This window comes from Furipterus horrens, unplaced genomic scaffold (genome assembly GCF_987537825.1).
Source record: "Furipterus horrens unplaced genomic scaffold, mFurHor1.1.pri manual_scaffold_15, whole genome shotgun sequence".
NCBI lineage: Eukaryota > Metazoa > Chordata > Mammalia > Chiroptera > Furipteridae > Furipterus > Furipterus horrens.
In genome coordinates, this window is record NW_028327185.1 from 21,861,864 (window position 1) to 21,883,646 (window position 21,783).

Here is a 21,783-nt window from a genome sequence, read left to right on the forward strand (position 1 = left end):
TCTGCAGAGTCCTTTGTATTGGTCACACAGATCAGTCCTAATTCACTGCGGGAAAGATCACCACGGGCCAGCACACCAGAGGCCAGGATCATCGGAGGTCACCTTAGAGGCCTGCTACCAGAGTATATGATGCAAGTTTGAGAAACACTGCAGTTTTTAGGGCCCCTACGTAGTCTTCATGGCCCCTAATTACCTTGAAGACAAGACACTTTTGCCTTCTTATAGGAAATATAAAATTAGCAGGCTGTGATTGTCGTGGCTCTTGGACAAATATCACGGAGATCTGCATGCCCCATTCCCAGATCATTGTTTACATATCTCAACAAAGAAAGAGAGCCCCGGCCAGGTAGGTCAATTGGTTGGAGAATCTGTCCTGTACACCAAAAGGTTACGGGTTCAATCCCTGATCAGGGTATGCACAGGAGGCAACCGATCAATTTTTTTTTTTTCTCTCTCTCTCTAAAAAATCAAACATATCCCTGGGTGAGGATTTTAAAAAATAAAGAGAATATGTAATGTCTACAAATTTCTCCTTAGAAATTCTTTTAGAAACCATGCTGACTTGCTTTTTCCATTTCAACTAAAATTGTCAAGAAAGTAATAATTAGTTGTTACTAAGGGTGTCCTGCTTTTTTTCCTAAAGAAAGATAGTTAAAGGTCTCTCTTGACATCCTGAAATTTTCAGTTTGGATTAAAAAATTATAAAGAGTTGACCCAAAAAGGATTAATCTCTAACTTAGGCAGATGTATTCATTCAACAGATACTTATTAGGCACCTATTATGTGCCAAGCACTTTTGTAGGCACTTGCGATGAATCAATAAACAAAATAAAGATTCCTGTCCTGTGGTGACGGGGGCAAGGGTGGACTACAAGCTATAGATATAAAAGAGAAATACATTTTACCAGCATGCAGAAGATAGTGAGTGATTCAGAAAATATAAAAAGTAGGACAGGGTAGGGAAATTGGGAATGTGGGACTGAAATGGGGCAGATTGCGGTTTTAAAAGGCAGCATTAAAACAACTGTTGAAAGTTACAATAAGCACTAAAGGGAAACAACCTAAGTGCCCATCTGTAGATGAGTGGATCAAAACACTGTGCTACATTTACACAATGGAATACTATGCAGCAGAAAGAAAGAAGGAACTCCTGCCATGGATGGAACTAGAGAGAATTATGCTTAGTGAAATAAGCCAGGCAAAGAAAGAAAAATACCATATGATATCACCTAATACAGGAAACTAAAGAACAACACAAACAAAGGAACTAAATAGAACAAAGAGCAGAATAGCAGTCAATAGGGAGGAGGAGAGAGGGAGAAAAGGGGGATAAGTAAGGGAAGGGTTTAGTCAAAGAACCCGAATAAAAGACTCATGGACATGGACAACGGGGAGGGATATGATTGCGGGAGAGGGGGTGGGATGGGTGGGGGAGAGAAATTAGGGGAAAAGGAGACAACTGTAACTGAAAAACCAAAATAAAAAAAAATAAAGGGAGGCGTAAATAAAATGATCCCACTATATTAACTAATCAAGAAGCTCCTTCCAATTACAAAAATACTTTAACCTACAGAGGAAACTTCATGGGCACTTTGACAGGCCTATGACAGAAATCATTGTGAATAACTTTTGAGCATTTTCAGAGCTCACCAAGGCGAAGCCACCTACATCACCTATTCATAGGGCCAGTGACCCTCCATTTACATGTTGTCACCTAGCCCCCAATAAACTCAAGACTGAGATGGGTAAAAATTACAAGAGATATAATACGTATAATGGAAAGAAGAAATTTTAACAACCCAGAGGTGATATAGTTCACAGAGTCCTAGTCTAAGGCATGAACAAGTTAACAGAGAATTAGAATTAGGGAGAAGCAAACCAGGATGGTTGGTCACTGTGAGTACAATTCAGTGTGATAAGTGCTATGAGAAAGGAATCAGTGTTAGAGCAGCAAAAGTAGGAGGTTCCTGACCCACCTCAAGGTACCCCAGAGGAGGCTATCCCTTGAAAACGCAGGGCTAGGGCTTGAAATCAAAGAGGCCAATTAAGAAGGCCAGAGTGTGGGAAGGGCACTCAGGAGCATCCTACGCAGAAATAAATAAATAATAAAAAACAAATAAACCCAACATAGTGATGGCATGGCAATTAGGGACATGCCAGCCATTTGGTATGACCTTAGGAATGCTAAGTCAGGGGAATGGTGAGAGGTGAACGGAAAGCAAAGGACTGATCATGGTCATATGCTATGCTAAGAAATTTGGATTTTATCATGAAGGCTCTGGGAGAGAATTTTTTTCCTGACTACAAAAGTCATACATGCTTATAAAAAGAAATTTGGAAAATACAGAAAAATAAAGGGAAGAAACCAAATCATATCAGATACAAATCATATATTGTTTTTATTTTTAGTTTTTTAACTAAGAAAATGTTGGCAGTCATACAAATTTATATCCTTTGATTTTTACTTAATGTATAACAAGCATTTATGCATTTAATTAACAGTTTTAGAAAATATAAATTTTTAAAAGATTATACCTATTTATTTTTAGAGAGAGAAGAAAAGAGGGAGAAGGAGAGGTAGAGAAACATCGATGTGAGAAACATCAATCAGTGGCCTCTTGTAGGCGGCCCAACCAGGGACCAAGCCCACCACTGAGGCAGGGGTCCCGACCCCAGAATTGAACCCGTGATCTTTTGCTTTGCAGTACAACGCCCAATCAACTGAGCCACATCGGTCAGGACAGAAAATATAACTCTTAATTATGTAATCATTTGTTCACATTTTAAGTTCTTACCTTATCCTTTATGACTGGACATAATAGCTTTTTCTAGGTTCCACTATAATAAATAATGTTGGCACTTCTGTGCATAAAACTTTAACTACATTTCAGATGGTTTTCTTTTTAAATATTATTTTAAGTCTCTTTGTTCATATTGGCCTTGTATTAATATATATGTCTGCCTTAAATAAAATCTTTTGTAATTTAAAGGACAAACTATTTTTTTCTTTTGATTGAATATTTTTGTTTATTAGCTGTTTCTATTGCTTCTCGTGTAACTGTGTATTTTTCCTTTTATCCTTTTGTATGAGCTCTTCATATATTAAGGATATCAATCTTTTACATTTATATTTGTTAAAATATTTTCCTCAGCTTTTCTGTCTTTTAATTTTGTGAGCTTTTGGACACAAAAGCATTTAAAATTTTTATGAATTCAAATCATAAATATTTTATCTTTTTCCATATTTCATGGTGTGTTTCTGATCATGAGATCTGACCAATAGTCTTATTTGTTTGATTTAACTTTCAATCCATCTGCAATTTATTTTGGAATATGGTGTAATGTGAGGATCTCCTATATAAATTTATTCATTTATTTATTTATTTATTTATTTACTTTTGCATAGCTCTCTATTATCCATGAACATTGTTTCCCTGTTACTTTAAGATGTCACCTTAGTTTATTAAAATGTTTACACATAATAGTTTTTGAGCCACATTTTGCATTAACCCATCCTTATATCAGCACTACAATACTGTAATGATGGTAGTTTTATAATATTTGATAATCCAGAGGGCAGTTCTCACCCCAATACTCTTATTTCTCACAAATGTATTGTGTCTGATGAATTATATACTCATTTTTCAGTTATTGACCTTTTCTCTGAACTTTATGTTTAACTACAAAACTAATAATGCATGCTTATAATAAACTCAAGAAATACTAGTATAAATAAGACATTATAAATGTCAGAATCCTCCTTTATCTCATCCTAATCTTTCTCTTCAGATCTGAGCACTTTAGCATAGATATTTCTTCTTGTACTAATTCTCTGGTTGTGGGAAGGGAGGAGCACCTTCCCTTTTAATCCCCAAGAATGCAGTCTGTGCCCTTCACCTGTGTACCTCCAGAAATTGTACTCCCCTCCCTAAAGATATATGAATGTCCCCAGGGTGTTTGCTTTTCCATGAGTTCATCATGACTGTACCTTGTCCCTCTGCGTCAGATGGCTCCTCCAATTTTCTCCATCAACTCCCTGAGCCCTCAACGCCTTCTTCAGGACAAACACTTACCCCTCTGCTTCCACCCCAAATACAGACACAGCACCCCCAAATCACAGCTAAGACATGGCTGTCACATTTCACAGACTTTATTAAGGAGTAAGGCTAAGAAAACGCAATACACAAAGGAAAGTTTAAAACTAGATAGGAGATAGAGTTGCCTCTCTGGTCCACCAAGAGTGTCCCTCCTCTCCATCTCTAGCCTTGGGCCCCTGCACCCTTACTGCCAATTCCAAGGGCCTGTTCATCTCATGAGGGTCACTTCTGCTAGTTCCTTCTTTCCAGTGCAGGGTCCAATTCTTATTGCCAACCAGTGAAGTTAAAGTTGCCCCTCAAAATCTCTCAAGTAGCCACAGTGTATAGTATGCATGGTTTTGTGTATGCAATTCTATAGATTTTTTTTTTTATTCTTCTAATTCTTGACCATGAATGTTTCTCTGCAGCTGTCAGCCTTTCACTTTTTCCTCAAGGAAACCATCTTGCCCAGCCACGTATACACAAAAAGAAGTTCATTCTTTTTGGTGAATAGTTGAGGAACTTAAAACCGGACATTCTTTTCAAGGGTGCCCTGTGGCATCCTTTGCCGAGGGCACATGCTGCCCAAGTAATGTGCGCTATTGAAATGATTAGTTCTCTATCTTTTTTGGCCAATAGTTGAATTATTTTAAGTGCCTAGATGTTGCTATCACATCATCTTTGCAGAAGACAACCTTTTGCACAACCAGGCAGAACTCTTAACCTCTCAGTCTGCAGCACCTTGGCTCTTGTATTTTGATTTCCACTTGTTCAGGGCTTCTCCAAGGACAGCAGGAAAACAGATACTGTGGAGTCATCCTACAAACGTGTGTTCAAGGAAGAGGAAGGAGGTGGTGTCACAGGGACAGAGTAATAGGAGGAACTGACAGAGGATGCAGTCCAAGATGGAGTCTCAAGTAAGATACGGTATAATTCATGATGAGGATTTTGTTTTTTACTCTGAAATGGGTGGAGAGTCATCATCTGGTGGCTCTGAGCAGAGTACCACCATGGCTGATGTAGGTTTTAGCAGGACTGCTCCCACTGCCTCGTTGACTGGCTCGGGGTGAGGGACCTCTACCACGGGTAGCAGAAGAGAAAGATGATGAGAGTCATTTGCATCTTGAGACAAGCTGGGGCAGCGAGGGCCAACAGGAATGGACCAGGTCTATGGGAGAGGTGCCAGGGTGGCCTGATGAGAAGCTGTGGTGAACCATCCAGACCCCCTTCCAGGACGGAGCCTGTGGACTGCCGGACTCTTACTGAATCCCTTTCTGGGGATCGCTCTTGGCTGACCGGTGCTGCCTTGCCCCTCCCCTGAGGCAACTGAAACACTGATGTGAGAGAGGAACATCAATCGGTTGCCTCTCACAGGCACCCCAACCTGGGATCAGGCCCACAGCCCAGGCATGTGCCCTGACTAGGGATTGAACCAGCAATCTTTCAGTTTACAGTACACTGCCCAACCAACCGAGCCACGCCAGGCAGGGCAAGACTAGCTTGAATTTTAAATGCTGTATGGAAAGGGCCAGTAATAACCACATAACTTCTCGCCAAAATAAGAGTTTTGAGAGAAAAAGGAGATGGGGCAAATGCTAAATTGGAAGGATGTCAAGACGTTTGTACATACAGTCACGCTATCCCTAGCTGAGGTGCTGTCCGCAGGTCATTCCTTTGTACTTAGCAGGCTATTACGTTTCCTAACGGTAGGTGGCAGGAACAAGCTTGCCTTTTTTACCTTCTTTTTTTTTTTTTTTTTTGGATGGCAACCAAGTATTGGTAAAGGTTAGTTTAGCTACCGACATATGCTCAAAATACAAGATTTTAATTTAGATTTTACTCTGAGGAAGTTCATTTGACACCTTTTAAGAAAAGAAGTGTCTCTATCAGGTTTCAAAGAGGAAAGAATATTTAAGCAATTATAAAATGTTAGTTGTGTTGCATTTTTACTGAGTCATTTTACTTTAAAAGATGAACTTCTGTTTTCCTCTTAATACAGCACAGTTTCTATTAATGTTACCATTTCCGTTTCAGCTCACGTACCCACACATTTCTTATTTGCATATATAAACTTTTCGTCAAGTCCAATTTCAATAAATCTTGGGAAGCCTTGCTATTGGAGACTTATAAATACTTAAATACTATTACAAATGATATCAATTTTCTTTTTATTAAAGATAAGACTAGAGATGTCCAAAGATTAAAAATTTAAGAAGTTTAGAATGGTAAATTGGAAGAGCATACATTAATCAGTCAATCTTGGCAGACTCTAATGTCTTAAGTTTAAAATTCAGAAAACTTTCTAAGAGGGGAAACAGAATTAGAATATTCTCTGCAGTTCTTTCAGGAGAGTCTGAGGTCAAAACCCAGATTTGCATTGATTAGTTATGTGACCTAGAGCAAGGAAAGGACTTAACCTCTTAGGTCTGTGAAAAGAGATTCAGGGCATTCTTCAGTGGGTTGTTTTGAATATTAAATGAGAACACATATGGGGAAAGTTTATAAAAGCTAGTTTCTTGCTATCCTCTAAACATGAATATAAAGACATGCAGACTAAAGTTAGGCATAGGCCATCTTAGCCTTAGAAAAGATAACATGAAGGTTAATAAAAAGAAACGGATCCTATCAGTTGCTTAAAAACAAGCAAAACAACAACATAAACAGAAAGGATCGGACACATCTTAATTCAGTAGGTGTTAGCTTTACATCTCAGATCTCCATTGTCCACGTGCATCTGGACACAAGGAGAAGGAATTTGGGGACAAAAAGGATTCTCTGCAACATCTGCTTAAGGGCCAGAATCTGAACTCCTTCTGCTGAGTCTCCTGCCTTTTCAAATTTAATGAACTACATTACTCTGTTACTTCCTTTAGCTCCTCTTCACTTAAAGCAAATGCTAAAAGTAATGCACAAGATCTGCCATATCAAATATGCTGGGTGGTGCCCTCAGCCCTAGAGGAGGTGGCCCCACTCAGGGGCCCAGCTTCACTACAGAGGTCACAGTTGCTGAGCCGGAGCCATTGGCCAGTCTGGAACTCACAAAACGGAGCTTCTAATGGCTTGACAGAAAACAAGGAGTGTCCCTTGTCACCGTAAGGCTCCCTAAAGTGCCCTTACTACGAGGAAGTTCTGGCTTTCTGCGCCTAGCAGAGATAAGTTTGTTCACCGGCTGGTTGCCTCCTCAGTCTCTGCACATTCCAATGGCCCGAGCCTGCAGTGAGTTTGAGGACTGTGGTAGAGAGAGGATCACAGGGAGGAAGGCTGGCGGGAGGTGGGTGCTAGAAATGACTGAGACCACGGGAAGCGTAAAAATAGGGCTCCATGTTGCACCTCCAAAGCAAAACTCACCTGTAGTAAAAATCAGCCAGACTTGGATAATATTCTTCCCTCCTTCCCTCCCTCTCTTCTTTCCCCTTTCTTCCCTTCCTCACTTTCTATCAACAAATACTTATGTATCTCTATATACCTGGAACCCCCAAGGTTACAAATGAGAACAAAGCAGCCTGGGTGAGTGTCTCCATGGAGCTTCCACTCTAGCGAGGGAGGCGCACGACGAACAAGCAGACGAGCCAACACGCGGAAAGAGGCTGTTCATTCTCTAGAAGTGATCAGTGCTGCCACCGCACCTCCCTGGCTTCCTGGCTTTGCGGTCTGCACAGCTAGGTTTCCCACTGAAAGAAATAATGGCCACTGAGGCTCAGGCTGGAAACTGCTGCCCTTGGTGCCTTAGTGTGTCCGAGGGCTGCCCTCAGGGCTCGCCAAGGGCCCCACCTATGCTCCTTTGGGCCACGGTGCCCCAGGAACTGATTAAATAAAGGCTGTGGGAGCCAGGCTGTGTGGCGCCCACCTCCCGGGAGACGTACATGACAACGAAAACTCAGGAGGACCACTGGCTGGGTGAAAAATGAATTAAGTTAAGCGTCTTGAAAGCGAAGAGGGAGATTAGAAGGAACAGGAATCATCTAGGCAAGGAAGAAGGCAGCCCGGCATCGGGAAGTTGGGCGGCATCAAACGCATGACGTGATTTGCTCTGTGACACGGGGGAGAGAGGTTTCCTTCTTGTAATTGGCACTGTGGTTGGGCAACAGATTTTTAAAACAAGAAAAACTTTAAAAAAGGAAGTAAAATTTCCTAACGAACAAGTTTCAGAATACATGTAAAATTTGGTCTTTCTCATTAATGCTTAATCGTCTTCAGTCAACACAGTCCAACTTCGAGTGCGCCCTAAATCCTTTTCAATGAGAAATTCCAGACCTTTGCACTTTTGCTCATCTGAAAGGTCTGCTCCTCAGTGTAACGTGGTGCATTTCTCTCAGTCATTCGTCACAACTACCCAGTGCCCAAACTGCAGAATCCCATCACCTCATACTTGTAGAATGACTGGGCAGAGGCACAAAAAAAGGTTCCTTGGTAGCCCCTCTCCCCTGATTTTTTCATCTTTTCCCTCCTTGTTCACTCTGTACCTTAAGATATCTCAGGAGTCTCGCTTTTATTATTATTATTTTATTTTTAAAAATAATAGTTTTAGATTTATTTTATTTTATTTTTAAAGTATATTTTATTGATTATGTTGTTACAATAGTTCCAATTTTTTTCCCCTTTGCTCCCCTCCACTCAGTAACCCCCTTCCCTCCAGCGATCCCACCCCCTTTAGTTCATGTCCATGGGTCATGCATATAAGTTCCTTGGCTTCATCCTTTCCTATATTATTCTTTTTCAAAAATAATTAATTTTTTATAACAATAAAAAATAACAATTCCCCCCTCTCAGACTTAAGACCCTTTATAATCTTATAAAGGACAATGAGAAAAGGTCTCGTGATCCTCTAGCTGCTTCAAGCTGGACATGGTTGTCGTCCTACCTACCCTTGGGTCCAGAAATCCCTAATAAGAGTAGGGGTGTGGGGGGGAGGGTGGCCTTCCCACAGGGGGAAAGATCTTGCAGAGTCCAGGTCACTTGGCTGTCCCCGGACAACGGCATGCTTGGTTTAACAGGCTGGCATCCTTGTTGTATTCTGGGGGCAACAGATTTGGCAACAGGGTTAAAGGCATCATTCAATCTATAACCACTAGATGACAAAAGGTAGGGGTTAATTTTTCAATGTCCTACATTAGAAAAAAAAAGGCTTCTTTGGAGGAAGATGTGCCAGGCACGTCATACCTGTCTAAAGCCCTTTTGCCCACTACACTTAGTTTGGGCTGAGGGGAATATTTTATGTTTCCCCCCTCTCAGACCTCTGGGCCCTTTCTGTCCAAGCCATTAGGATAGAAGAGAGAAACCAGTTTTAAAGTGAATCCCACAGACCACCCCATTCTTCACCAACCCAGCCACTTAGTTCAGCCAAACCGTTGAGTCTCAGGAGGCAGTGATGCAGAAGGATTAAGTGAGGCCTATACATACAGAGAGTCACTCTGGTAAAGAGATCATAGGCTTATGCCATCTGAAAACAGAACACACATGTTAATTTACGCAACATAAGCCACAAACCAGTCTCTAAATCTGTAAGACTGTCTTATTGGAAAGACATCCAATTGCAAGGCATTTGACATTCTTCTTGCCTGTAAATTAAGCATCTTTGATGATCTCACAGACCTAGTTTAACTTTCAAATGAAAACAAACTTCAAAAGAAAATAAACTTTAAAGACAGCTGCACTACTTTATAGTCTACCACTGACCAGTGTGATTTTCCTTGAATCGTGATTTTTCTCAAGATTACCCTCCTTGTCATTAAAGGGACCGCATTAAGTCCAGTTTTAATTTATCCTGTTCATTTGCATAAACACAGCAAGAGCAGCAAATGATCACATATAAACTTTACATCTGGAACTTACACAAGGAACTTTTTAAAAAAAATTATTTGTTTCTTTTATTTTTATTTTTTAGAGAGAAGGAAAAGGAGAGAGGGAGAGAAACACCACTGTGTGGTTGCCTCTCACTCGTGCCCCCAACTGGGACCTGACGTGCAACCTGGTCATGTGCCCTGACTGGGAATCAAACCAGCGACACTTGGCTCGCAGGCCGACGCTCAATCCACTGAGCCACAGCAGCCAAGGTTCACAAGGAACTTTTAGGGTGACTTTCAGTCTGCCCTTCAGTGCACAGGAGCTGAGCCACATACCTGTCATTCAGCCTTGCCTGTAAACACCTGTCTTTTTCAAGTCCTTTGGGTTTTCCATTGGGCCCTGAGGTCCCTTCTAGCCATCTTTCAGGAAAGCAACCTTCATTCCTTCCCTGGAAAGAGTGCCATGGACCACAAAACCAACCAGGAGTCTCACTTTCAGATCAAAGGAAAAGAAAAGCAAGTTTCTTCCACACTTTCGTCTTTTGTTTACAGATCAATATTGTTTTTATATTTGCCCAAGATACACTATTAAAACTTCAAAGGTTTGTGACCAAAATGCGTACAGAGAAGCCTTGTGGTGAAAGACAGAGCTATTCTATGAGAAATTAATTTCAAACAAATTAATTTCAAGCTAGAGAGAGGATGGCATTAAGTTTCCGAAATGACATTACATTAATTCAGTAAGAATATCTTAGAGCCATTTTGAGTCAGAGGACAGGATATTTTGATCTTCAAAGATAAAAGGGTAATTCTAAATAGCTAATTATGCATAAGGTTCATTATTCATATTGATATAGCTATTAGGGTGAGTTTTTCTATGATATGAGTTCCAGATCCCACACCTACACAGTTAAACACTTTTTCCTTCTGGCTTATGTACAGTGAGGCGAATCTCTCTTTCCCCTGATGAACCAGTGTTAAGGAAAAAAACCTATCATTATCTTCCATAGTGATGGCAATTAGAGATTCTGGTGACCTCATCTGATCTTTGTAACATGTCAGCAGTATAAGTAACATTTCTCAGAGGCCAAGAGGCCTGGTTTGGAATTCTGTCACTCGCTAAAATTATAACTTCAAATAAGCTACTTAATTTCCCTGAACTTCAGTTTCTTTGTCTGCAGAATGTGAAAAATAATGACTACCTCATAGGTTTAAAAAAAATTAAATATAGAGACTTCCAGCCAAGATGGAGGTGTAGACAAACATGCTTCACCACCCTCCACAGCAATAAAAAGAAATACAACTACCTCAAAAGTAAAATAAACCAGAACTACCAGAAAATTGAACTGCATGCAAGTCCAACAAACAAAGACATAAAGAAGCAATACTCATCTAGACAGGTAGGAAGGGCAGAGATGGGGTGAAAAGGATGCGGTGAAAAGCGGGTGGTGGAGGTGGCAGCTGCACAGAGGCAGCAGCAGCAAGGCAGTGGCTGTGGCTGGCCAGCAGAAAGAGCAGCCACACATTTCAAAAGTTGGAAGGGACACCTGGGGAGCAATCCCAGCCCCAGACCGGGCTGCACAGCTCAGGGTCCCAGCGCTGGGGAAAATAAAGCCTCATTGCTTCTCACTGTGCAAACCAGTGGGGGTTGGGGTGGTAGAAGAAACTGCTGGTCTCTCAGCACAGTCCATTTGTTTAGAGGCCCCCATGGTCCTAGAACATCCACAAACCCACCCACTCTGGGAACCACAGCCACAGCAAGAGCTAGAGAGGCACCAGTCCCATAAAGGAAGTGGGAGAAGTACCTGGAAAAGGGGCAAGTGCTGAGCAAGTGGCATTGTTACCTCTCAGACCCCTCCTCCACATATAGCACCACAACTTGGTGAAACGGGTTGCCTCGAACTGACAAATACCTAAGGCTCTGCCCCTTACAACAGAACAGGTGCGACAGCTCTACCTAAGACCCCGGCAAATGCAGGAGACTGTCAATTAGAGGACACAAAGAAGTATGACCCAAAAGAGGGAGAAGATCAAGGTTCCTGTGGGAGAACTAAGAGACAAGGAGATAGGCAACCTAACAGATGCAGATTTCAAAACACTGGTGATAAAGATGCTCACAGACTTGAAGACAAGATTAAGCACATAACACATAAAGGAAGAAGTGAAGGCTATGCTAAATGAAATGAAGGAAAATCCACACAAAATCAATGGTGAGGGGAAGGAAACCAGGGCTCAAATCAGTGATCTGGAACATAAGGAAGAAATAAACAACCAGTACAGAATGAGGAAACAAGAATTGAAAAAAAAAAAAAAAACAAGGAGGGGCTTAGAACCCTCTGGGACAACTTTAAACGTGCCAACATCCCAATCACAGGGGTGCCAGAAGGGGAAGAGGAAGAGCAAGAAATTGAAAGCTTATGTAAAAAAATAATGAAGGAAAACTTCCCAAATTTGGTGAAGGAAATAGACATATAAGTGCAGGAAGTACAGAGAGTCCCAAACAAACTAGACCCAAAGAGGACCACACCAAGATACATAATTAAAATGCCAAAGGTGAAAGATAAAGAGAGAATCTTAAAAGCAGCAAGAGAAAAGCCGAGAGGTACCTACAAAGGGGTCCCTATAACACTATCAGTTGATGTCTCAAAAGAAACTTTGCAGTTAAGAATATTTTGCAGGAAATATTCAAAGTGATGAAAAGCAAGGACCTACAACCAAGACTACTCTATCCAGCAAAGCTATCATTTAGAATGGAAGGGCAGATAAAGTGCTTCCAAGATAAGGTAAAGCTAAAGGAGTTCATCATCACCAAGCCATTATTACATGAAATGTTAAAGGGATTTATTTAAGAAAAAGAAAAGATCAAAACTCTGAACATTAAAATGACAACAAACTCAGAACTATCAACAACTGAATCTAAAAAACAAAAAAACAAAAACAAACTAAGCAAACAACCAGAATAGGAACAGAATCATAGGTATGGGGATTATTTGGAGGGCTATCAGTTGGAAGGAGGAAGGGTGAGAAATGGGGAAATGGTGCAGGGATTAAGAAACATAACTGGCAGGTACAAAATAGAGAGGGGGATGTTAATAATAGTATAGGAAAGGGAGAGGCCAAAGAACTGACATGCATGACCCATGGACATGAACTAGGTAGGGTGAAACTGCTGAAGGGAAGGAGAGTACAGGGCGGAGGGGAGCAAAGGAAAAAAAGTTGGGATAACTGTAACAGCATAATCAATAAAATGTACTTAAAAATTATGATACTGAGTATGAAAGTCCTTGACACCAGCAGGTGCTCAGAAGTGCTGGTTTCCTTTCTCCTGTGAGGCAGAGGAGGGTGGAGAGCCACAAGTCCACACAGTCACTTCACAGACCACTCTCGGTCACCTTGCTGGGCAGCTGGTGTGGCAGCCGCAGACTGGGCTGGCCGGGGTAGCTCTGCCTTGCTTGTCTTGTTTTGGGGCCCTTGCTGAAGGGACAGTCCCTATTGGAGACGCATTCCTACAGCAGAGGCACATGCATCAGAGTCACTTCCCACAATGCTTTGGGGCTCAGCAAGCTGAGGATGAAGGGCACCAACCAGACTAATAGTTGTGTTTGTCCAGGGCTGGGGTTTGGCCAGATGCGCTCAGAGAAAGCAGGGAGGGGAACCTAGGAACCTATGGCTCATAGACTCGATCAATTTGCAGGGGGATGAGGAAAAGAAAGCCCTGGGTGAATAGGGGAGGAAGGGACTGCAGGCCATCGGAGAGGAGGAAGGAGAGGGATGAGGATGGATGGCTCTAAGTGACTGACAAGCTGACGGTGGGGGGGGGGCGGGGTAGTGGAGTGACATGTGAGTGGTGACTCCAGAAGGGACCCAGTCACCCAGCTCACCCTTGAGTTTATCCGACAAGCCTGGGTCATGAGATGCTTCTGCGGCCCAGAGGTGACTTACCCGCACCTCCGTCATCTTCCGTTCAGTTCTCCAAGCCACATTGGGTGGGTCTGGAAGACGCATTAAGTGGAGGCACCCTTCACGGTGCAGACCGCCTGCTTGGGGATCAGCCCAGCACACAGCTGACTCCTAGCTTGCCCCACACCGTTGGAAGGATTATCACATTGACTTCACTATACTGCCAGTTCATAATGTCTTGACATTCAAATCGTTTCAACACATTACTAAAACTTCCTGTTTTAAAATTTAATCCAACAAATGGTTAAGAACCAACTCAGAGACAGACATCCAGGGTGAGAGAGAAGCAGAGCCTGCCACGCTGAGGCAGTGGTTCGGGCTGCGGGCTTGAGTGGCAGGCAGGCATGTCCAACAGAGAAAAGCAGAGCACTCAGAGCCACGGTCACCACCAAAGAAGCCCAGGGCTCGTGCACAGGCAACGGCCTCTGTTCCAGGGGTCACCGGCTTCGCGCCGGTTGGGTCGCGGTATTCTCCATCCCATCCCCAATTCCTCTCCCTTCCCTTCTCCCTTCTGTTACCCCACATGGTGATTTTGGAGAATATACTCTGGCTCACATTTTTGTATGTCAACTGTGTGTGTGTGCGCGCGTGTGTGTGACCACCAAAGTATGTAGTATTGTTTTTTAAATTTACCTAAATACATATTTTATATATTGCTCTATGACTTGCTCCTCTTGCTCAACATATTTCCAACACCTGTCTTCATATATGCAGATCTAATTCATTCATTTTAGCTGCTGTGTAGCATGAGACTGCATGATTGGATTAATTTTTACATTTTCCCACTGATGCACTCGTATGTAATATTTATTATCTGCTAGGCATAGTCCCAAGTGCTTTAAAGATTCTCACTCATGCATCCTAATAACAGGTAGTACCATTACCCTATTTTAGAGTAAGGAGACTGAGACACAGAGAGACTAAGTAACCCACTCAAGGTCACTCAGCTAGCAGGTGGTAGAACCAGGATTCAGACCCAAATTACCTGTCACATCGGAGACTCCATGCAAAGCCCTGGGCTGGGCTACCTCTTTAGGTGTCTCAGTGTTTCCCTAGTATAGTCTTCCTACACTTACTCTTATCCCTACTGCCACGTGCAGATAAGGGGAGTTTCTTTCTGGCTTATACCTGGTACTGGGGTTCCTGGGTCCAGATGGTCTCTGTCATGCTGATGGGGTTTTCCTGTGTTGACTAGAGGAGGGAAGGAAGTGGCATAGTGATACTGAGCGCACGTCCAGCTGCCTGCTGCTTGAAAGTCAATAATCAAGGGACAGGGGCTGCTGGAAGCAGTCAGTCTATTCAAGAGCTGGCAGTTGAGAAGATGACAGACTCACGTCACAAAGATCATCTTAACCACTGGACCCAGTAAGGAGGAAGAAAGAAAAACAGAACAAAGGAATCAAAAGGAGGAGGCTGAAAATTCTTTGTCGAGGGGACTACATGGAAGAAAACACAGTCTGTTCCAATTACAGTCCCATTCAGAAGGCCTAGGATTAGGATCTCAACATGAATTTTAGGACACAATTCAGCCTGGAACAATAATTAGTAATTTGTGCCTGATCCTGACAGAGCTGTGGACTTTCATTGGGAGGACCCCCAAGCGGTTCCTACAGCTGCACCCCCTCCAGCGTCCGGCTGAGTGGCAGGTGGACGCTCATTGGCAGCCCCGCCTAGGCCACGACAGCCCTTCCTCAGCCCCCACAGACTCGGTGCTGCAGGGGCGGGGTCCAGCCTTTGGGATCTTGGTCCAGTGTGTATTCATTCAAAACTGTCAGAGGTGCAAACCAAACGAAGATAATGGTAAAATCAGCTCACTGCAAAAAGCACTACCTAGCAGAAGTTACTAAGTTCCAGCCACCAGAGAGGCCCTTAGTGGGTTACTTCCTTGGGTAAATATAATCTGTGGTTCCTTCAGAGATCCTGAATGTTTTACCAAATACTTGGAGCTCCTGCACTGAATGTTATCATCACCCCTTTAAATAGCCATTTTGAAGTCTGCAAACGTACAGCTGTAGGTCTGACCACCCGCTATGTTGATTACCATAAGGTCTTGTCTTCCCCAAACATCATGAGGTCCCTTCTCCAGGAAGGCGGTTCTGGATGGTGGGGGGTGGGGGTCCCCGGGTGCATTCACGTTGGAAAAAGCCTGTAATTCCGATGTGTTAAGGTGCTGCAGTGTGACCAGTGCCCTACGACTGATGGGTAGGTTCTACCGTCTCTCCCCTTTTCAATGGGTCTGCAGTAAACAGCAAAGTCTTGTTTTAAATTCTGAGTCTCCCTCTGTTTGCTCTTGTTTCCACAACAGTGGTTAACAAGGTAAACAGAGACCGTTCATTGAGCATGTGTTAGGGGCCAGGCAGGGCTAACTACTTATGTTATTTCACGAAATCCTCAAGAGCTGCCTGTGAAATAGGCACTATTATCCTCATTTTACCTGGTGAGAAAATGAACGCTTAGCACAGTGGCAGGGCAGGGAAGTGGCTGAGCCAGGATTTGAACCTGGGTCCCTCTGACTCAAAGCCCAGGCCTCTTGCCACTCTTGTTTTTTTTTTTTTAATCTCCTAACACCCTCCTGGCTCAATCATTATTTGTCTACCAAGTGGGGCCCAACCTCTTCTTTCATTTTCCCGTTCCTGTGTCATTTTAACTAGACGGGCTGATGTGAGTGTATCTTCGAGTGTGAGAGACCAGTAAGGGCGACCATGAGACAACCAATCATCTGCTGAGGAAACCAGGAAACAGGGATCGTGAGAGCGGCATTGGACACTGGTTTCCTTTCCTCTGCCCCAGGGACTGGTTTACTTAGAAAAGAGTTGAATGAAGTCCAACTTAACTTAAAATTAAACAATAAGATAAAATATAATAAATAATGTAAGAGCTTCAGTAGTCGATAAGAATTTTACCAAATATTTGGAAAAACAAGTCAGAGAATTAATACTTGTGCACACACCTGGCGAAGGTAACAACAGGTCATTCTCCCACGGCTCACGCACAGGTGGCCCTCCCGGCCTTAATCGGCACAAGTAAAGCAGCCTCCATCTGCACTGCATGGAAGTACACGCATAGCAGAACCGTAATACAAAGTCAAGAGTGTGCTTCGAGGTTTCCCAGTAGCTATTTTTTTCTAATGTGGGGTGGAGGGGTGAGAGCCTTAGTCTCTGCAATGCCTTGGTTTGATGACAGGCAGGTGTCGGGTGGTGTCAAATCAGGAGTGACTGGGATTCGAATCCAGTCACTTGCCAAGTTACTTCATCAGAACTTACTGCGTCGGGCACATCGAGGAACACACAGAATGCAGATGGCTCATCTCACAGTTGCGGGGACCAAACACGAGCTCCCCTGCTGGGTGCCCAACATAATAGGTACGAATGCAACAGAAAGAGCTTCCCTCCCCCGTCCCCCTGGTGACAGTCTCACAAGGTCTTTTGAGGGTCCACCCACACGGTTCGCTCGTGGAGAACCCTAAGAGGCACTCAGTGCAAAAAGGTTGAGTGGTGATGTTCACTCATTTCTGTGGTTGCTGCTCATCGAGTGCCTCTCACGTGCCACATGATGTCAGGTGCTGGGGACACAGGTGAGGAAGCCCGATCGGCGCTGAGAGATCACACACACAAATAGGGAACTGCCACGGACCTGACTTGGTCAGAGAGGTCAGGGCAGGCGTGAACCTTCAGCCATGCTCGACTTGAGAGCTAAACGATCAGCAGAGCTGGCGAGGGGAGGTGTGGTCGGCAGTGGAGGCAGCAGGGAGCAGGGCTGGGAGGTGGGCTTGAAGGGGGCCGGTATGGCTGGAGCACAGGGTTTTGTGGGGGAGTGAGGTGTGAAGGTGACTCTGGAGAGGGGAGCAGGGCCTGAGCTGGGTTTTGGAAGCAGGGGACGTTTGAAGGTACTGGTTACAAGAACAGTAGCAGCCCTGGTCAGTGTGGCTCAGTGGATTGAGCACTGGACTGCAAACCAAACAGTCACTGGTTCGATTCCCAGCCAGGCCACATGCCTGGGTGGCAAGCCTGGTCCCCAACTGGGAGCACATGAGAAGCAACCATACATTGATGTTTCTCTCCCTCTCTTCCCCCGTAAATATAAACAAATAAAATCTTTAAAAAAAAAAAGAACACCAGCAGGTAGGCTAATCACCATACCTGGGCTTGAACATTTTACAAGTTAGTGAGTTATTTATAGCTAAAACAGTATCAAGTGTAGGCGTTTTACTAGACACTGGATGGGCTGTCAGGTTCTGACCAGTGGTAGTGGACGTGGCTCATCCACACTTATCTCCGGAAACACTGAGACTGGGCAGCACCCGGCATATCCTCCTCGCCGCGGCTCTCGGCCGTGAGCCTGTGGAGGGCACAGTGGTGTGCTGCCCCAGTGACAGAGCTGAAACCAGTGGGGCAGGGAGCATCGTCCTGTCCTCCATAAACACCGCCTGTGGTCTGGTGCCTTCTCACCACTCTGATGCGCTGAAGGCTATGGATGTGTAAATAGATTGTCTAATGTTTTTCTCAGGACAAACATGTTAGTTGTCATTATTTTCATCTCCAATTGGAACAGTCACCAGGCACAGATCCCTCCAGCCTGCGGTTTGCTCACCTCCCCCAGCTCCCACAGAGGGAGCCTGCTGACGGCTCTCAGACGTGGTTGAACTCCATGAGGCAGTAGTAGGAGCCCCAGCTCTCCCCCAGGCCCGAACCTGTCAGAGCTACAAGAAGAATGGCTGAGGCTACATTGTAGCCGAGAGCAAAGGAGACAGCATCCGGGACCCTCAGAAACCTTCAGAGTTCTGGGAGGGGGCTGAGAGCCGCTGGGTGGCACAGAGTCAAAGGAGCTATTTGCCTCAGCCTGTCTATGGCTGGGCGGCCCAGGGGACTGGGCTACATTCAGGAGACACATCACTGCAGAGCCAGCTGGTGCCTGGGTGTGGTGCTTCCCTGGAGGTGGTGTTTGACATTTGTGCTTTGTGACAGCCACCCCTTCCATTTGTTCCTGGCCAGCAGCGGCGGGAGGAGCTGGGAGAATGCCTCCTGCCTCATTACAAAGATGCTGCCCCAAGTGGGAAATCTCGGTAGGATTCCTCACTGTTTTCCCAAAAGACACAAATTCCACAGCCTGGCATTCACACGCCTTGTTCACAGAGCCATCTGCACGGTGCTCAAAGCCTGTTCTCCACCCAGATAGCTGAGGATCGTAAATACTTCCTGCTTCAAAGCATTGTCAGGTACACGCTTACGTGCCCCAGGATGCTGTTAGACCTGAAGAGGAGTCAGGTTGAGCAAAAAGACCTAAATAAATATGTAAATGAATAAATAACAGTAGGATTTTTGACTGGTAGCCACAAAAACTAACTTTTATTGAAGTATTACATACAGAAAAATGTACGAATCGAATGTGTATAGCTCAAAGAATTTTCATAAACTAGACACAAGAAACAGAATATCCCAGAAGCCCCGCCTGTGCCCCTCCTGGCCACCAGCCCCTCAAGAGTGGCTGATAGCCCCCTTGCAGCACAGGGGGCTGTGCTGGGTCTCACACTGGATAGAAGCGGAGCCACATAGCACGGACTTGCCTCGTCCCGTGCTCCCGCGCCACGCAGCAGCATGCAGCTGCAGGACTCTTCATTCCCACTGCCCTGTAGGATCCCACCATGTGGATGTACTGTTATCTGTTTATCCACTCAGCATGGGCATGTGGGTGCCTTCCAGCTTGGGGCTATTGTGAATAGTGCTTCTATGAACATAGTACCTTTCTTCTGGTGAACATATGTACATATTTCTGTTACGTATATACCTTGGGGTGGAGCTGTCAGGTCATATGATATGTACATCCAACCCAACCTATTTCTGGGAAGAATAAGGTACTTATTGGATGGAACTTGGGGGCTCAAAGAGTTGACAGAAAACTGGAAAGGAAAGTGAGGAAAATGGGTGGGAGCCAAGATAGCTCAGGAGGCCAAGGAACGAGCAGGGATGCTGAACTCAGGACGGACTCCACTGTCCCTGGCTGGCCATTGCTACCAGGGGACACAGCAGTCCTAGACCCCTCTGCTGGGCCACAGCTGCCCCTGGACCCTCACAGTGCCCACAGAATAAATATCAGCACTCTATCACTTCTGTGTCACTGGGTTCTGTGGTCATATCCCAAGCAGGAGTCCACGTAGCTCATGCTGGGTGACTAGGCACTCCCTGGCCACTCAGTGCTAGAAAGGGGATGCACCCAAGACACAGGGAAGACCTCTCCACTGGAGCGTCCACAGGGGGAGGGGACAATGTCTCTCACTAACTTGATATGTAAGGGGTGATTCCTCCCTACGGGAAGGGGGTGTCAGATTCTGGACAGCCAAACCAGAAACACGCACCCAATGACACAATGACAACTGCCTATCACAGGTACACTCTGTGCCACTCACCTCCTGGTGGCAGCAAGAGGGGGAGGGAACCAGTCACACACCTGTGTCTCTCATAGCGCACAAGCCTGAACTTGCCTTTAAGAAGATAGATAGCCTTGAGCTGAGGGACACTCAAGGGGCAAGCTGCACAAAGGCCCCAGGTTTGAAAGGGAAGGACGGTAAAAGGACAAAGGATGTCATGAAGGAGTGTAAGGAGGAGCGGGGGTGGAAGGCAGGATATGGACAGACAGAAAAAGGAAAGACAATGGGGGACTGGGAAGCACATCTTTCTTGACCTGATTTAGCCAGTTTCTGTGCTGTCCCACTTCCTCAGCTTCTCTGATGTGCTTTTATGGATTGAACTTTGTTTTAGCAGGCTAATGATGTTGACATGCACCACAGAATAAAGAGACCCTGGTCATAAACGGAGAGATAGGACTTGAGGTCTTATTTAACAACACTGCTATTACCAGTGAGCTTTAATGAAGCTAAGAATGGGGTTTCAACAAAAGAAGCAAAGAATAAAAATGTACTAAAACCATTTACAAGGGTGGCGAGTCATTAATTGACCTGAAAATTATGTTTGCCTCTTTGCAGGCAATTTTACATTAGCCTTCCAACAGAAGCAAGGTCTCTTTGATGCCATGTAGTTTTCCCTATATTATAGCTTGGCATTTAGTACAGGTATTTGTTTTAAACGATAATCACAGCGTTCCTCTATGTAGCACCTCTCTGTGTCCTCCTAGACAGAAAGGCGGGAGGAGTCATTGCCATTATCTCCACTTCGCAGGTTAGAATGTTTCAGAAACACAATGGCAAGCCCCCGTCAGGACCAAGGACAGAGGCAGTTTCCAAACAACAAAACAGACCCAGCCCTCCCTGACCCTGTGGGGTAGCCTCTTCTTTCTTCTGCATGGTGTGTGTTTTAGGAAGGGCCTGCAAGTCTGTCTCAGAGAAACCAAGAGCTGATTAGCCTTCCACTGGGGCAACCAAGTGTCATCTTCCATAAAGAACACAGGCCCGACACGCCTCCTCACAGCAAAGCTGGAAGAAGCGTGTTCCGCTGAGCGGCCCGCAGCCACAGTGCTTCGCACAACGTCGTCACGGTTGTTTGCGGGTCTGCCTACCTACAAACAGGTAGCCCTGGAAGGCAGCCTGGCCCAGGGGTTCGGGGAGGGCTCGGGCCAGGCTGCCTGACTCAAGCCCCAGTTTTCCTGCTTACTTTCTATAATCCTGGGGAAACCATTGTTTTTCTGTGCCTTGCTTCCCGTCTTTTAAAACAGTTACACTCATGGTGTTTACTTATTGTTGGAGAATTAAGTAAGTGAATACCTGTCAATGTGAGATTGGCGACCCTGTGACTCACTCCTCTCGGGCTGGGCTTCCCTGGTGAAACCCCACAGGGCCAGTGTTGGGCCCTGAATGGCCTTCATTAATACTGCCCATGTGAGAACTCGCAAGGAGGAGCCAGACGGGGGTGGGGGGAGCAGGAAGAGGTGTCATGCAGAGATGGGAGATGGCACCTTTGGCAGCTCCAGTCACCATGTACACATACGGCCAGGCCTGCTATGGTATCCACCCC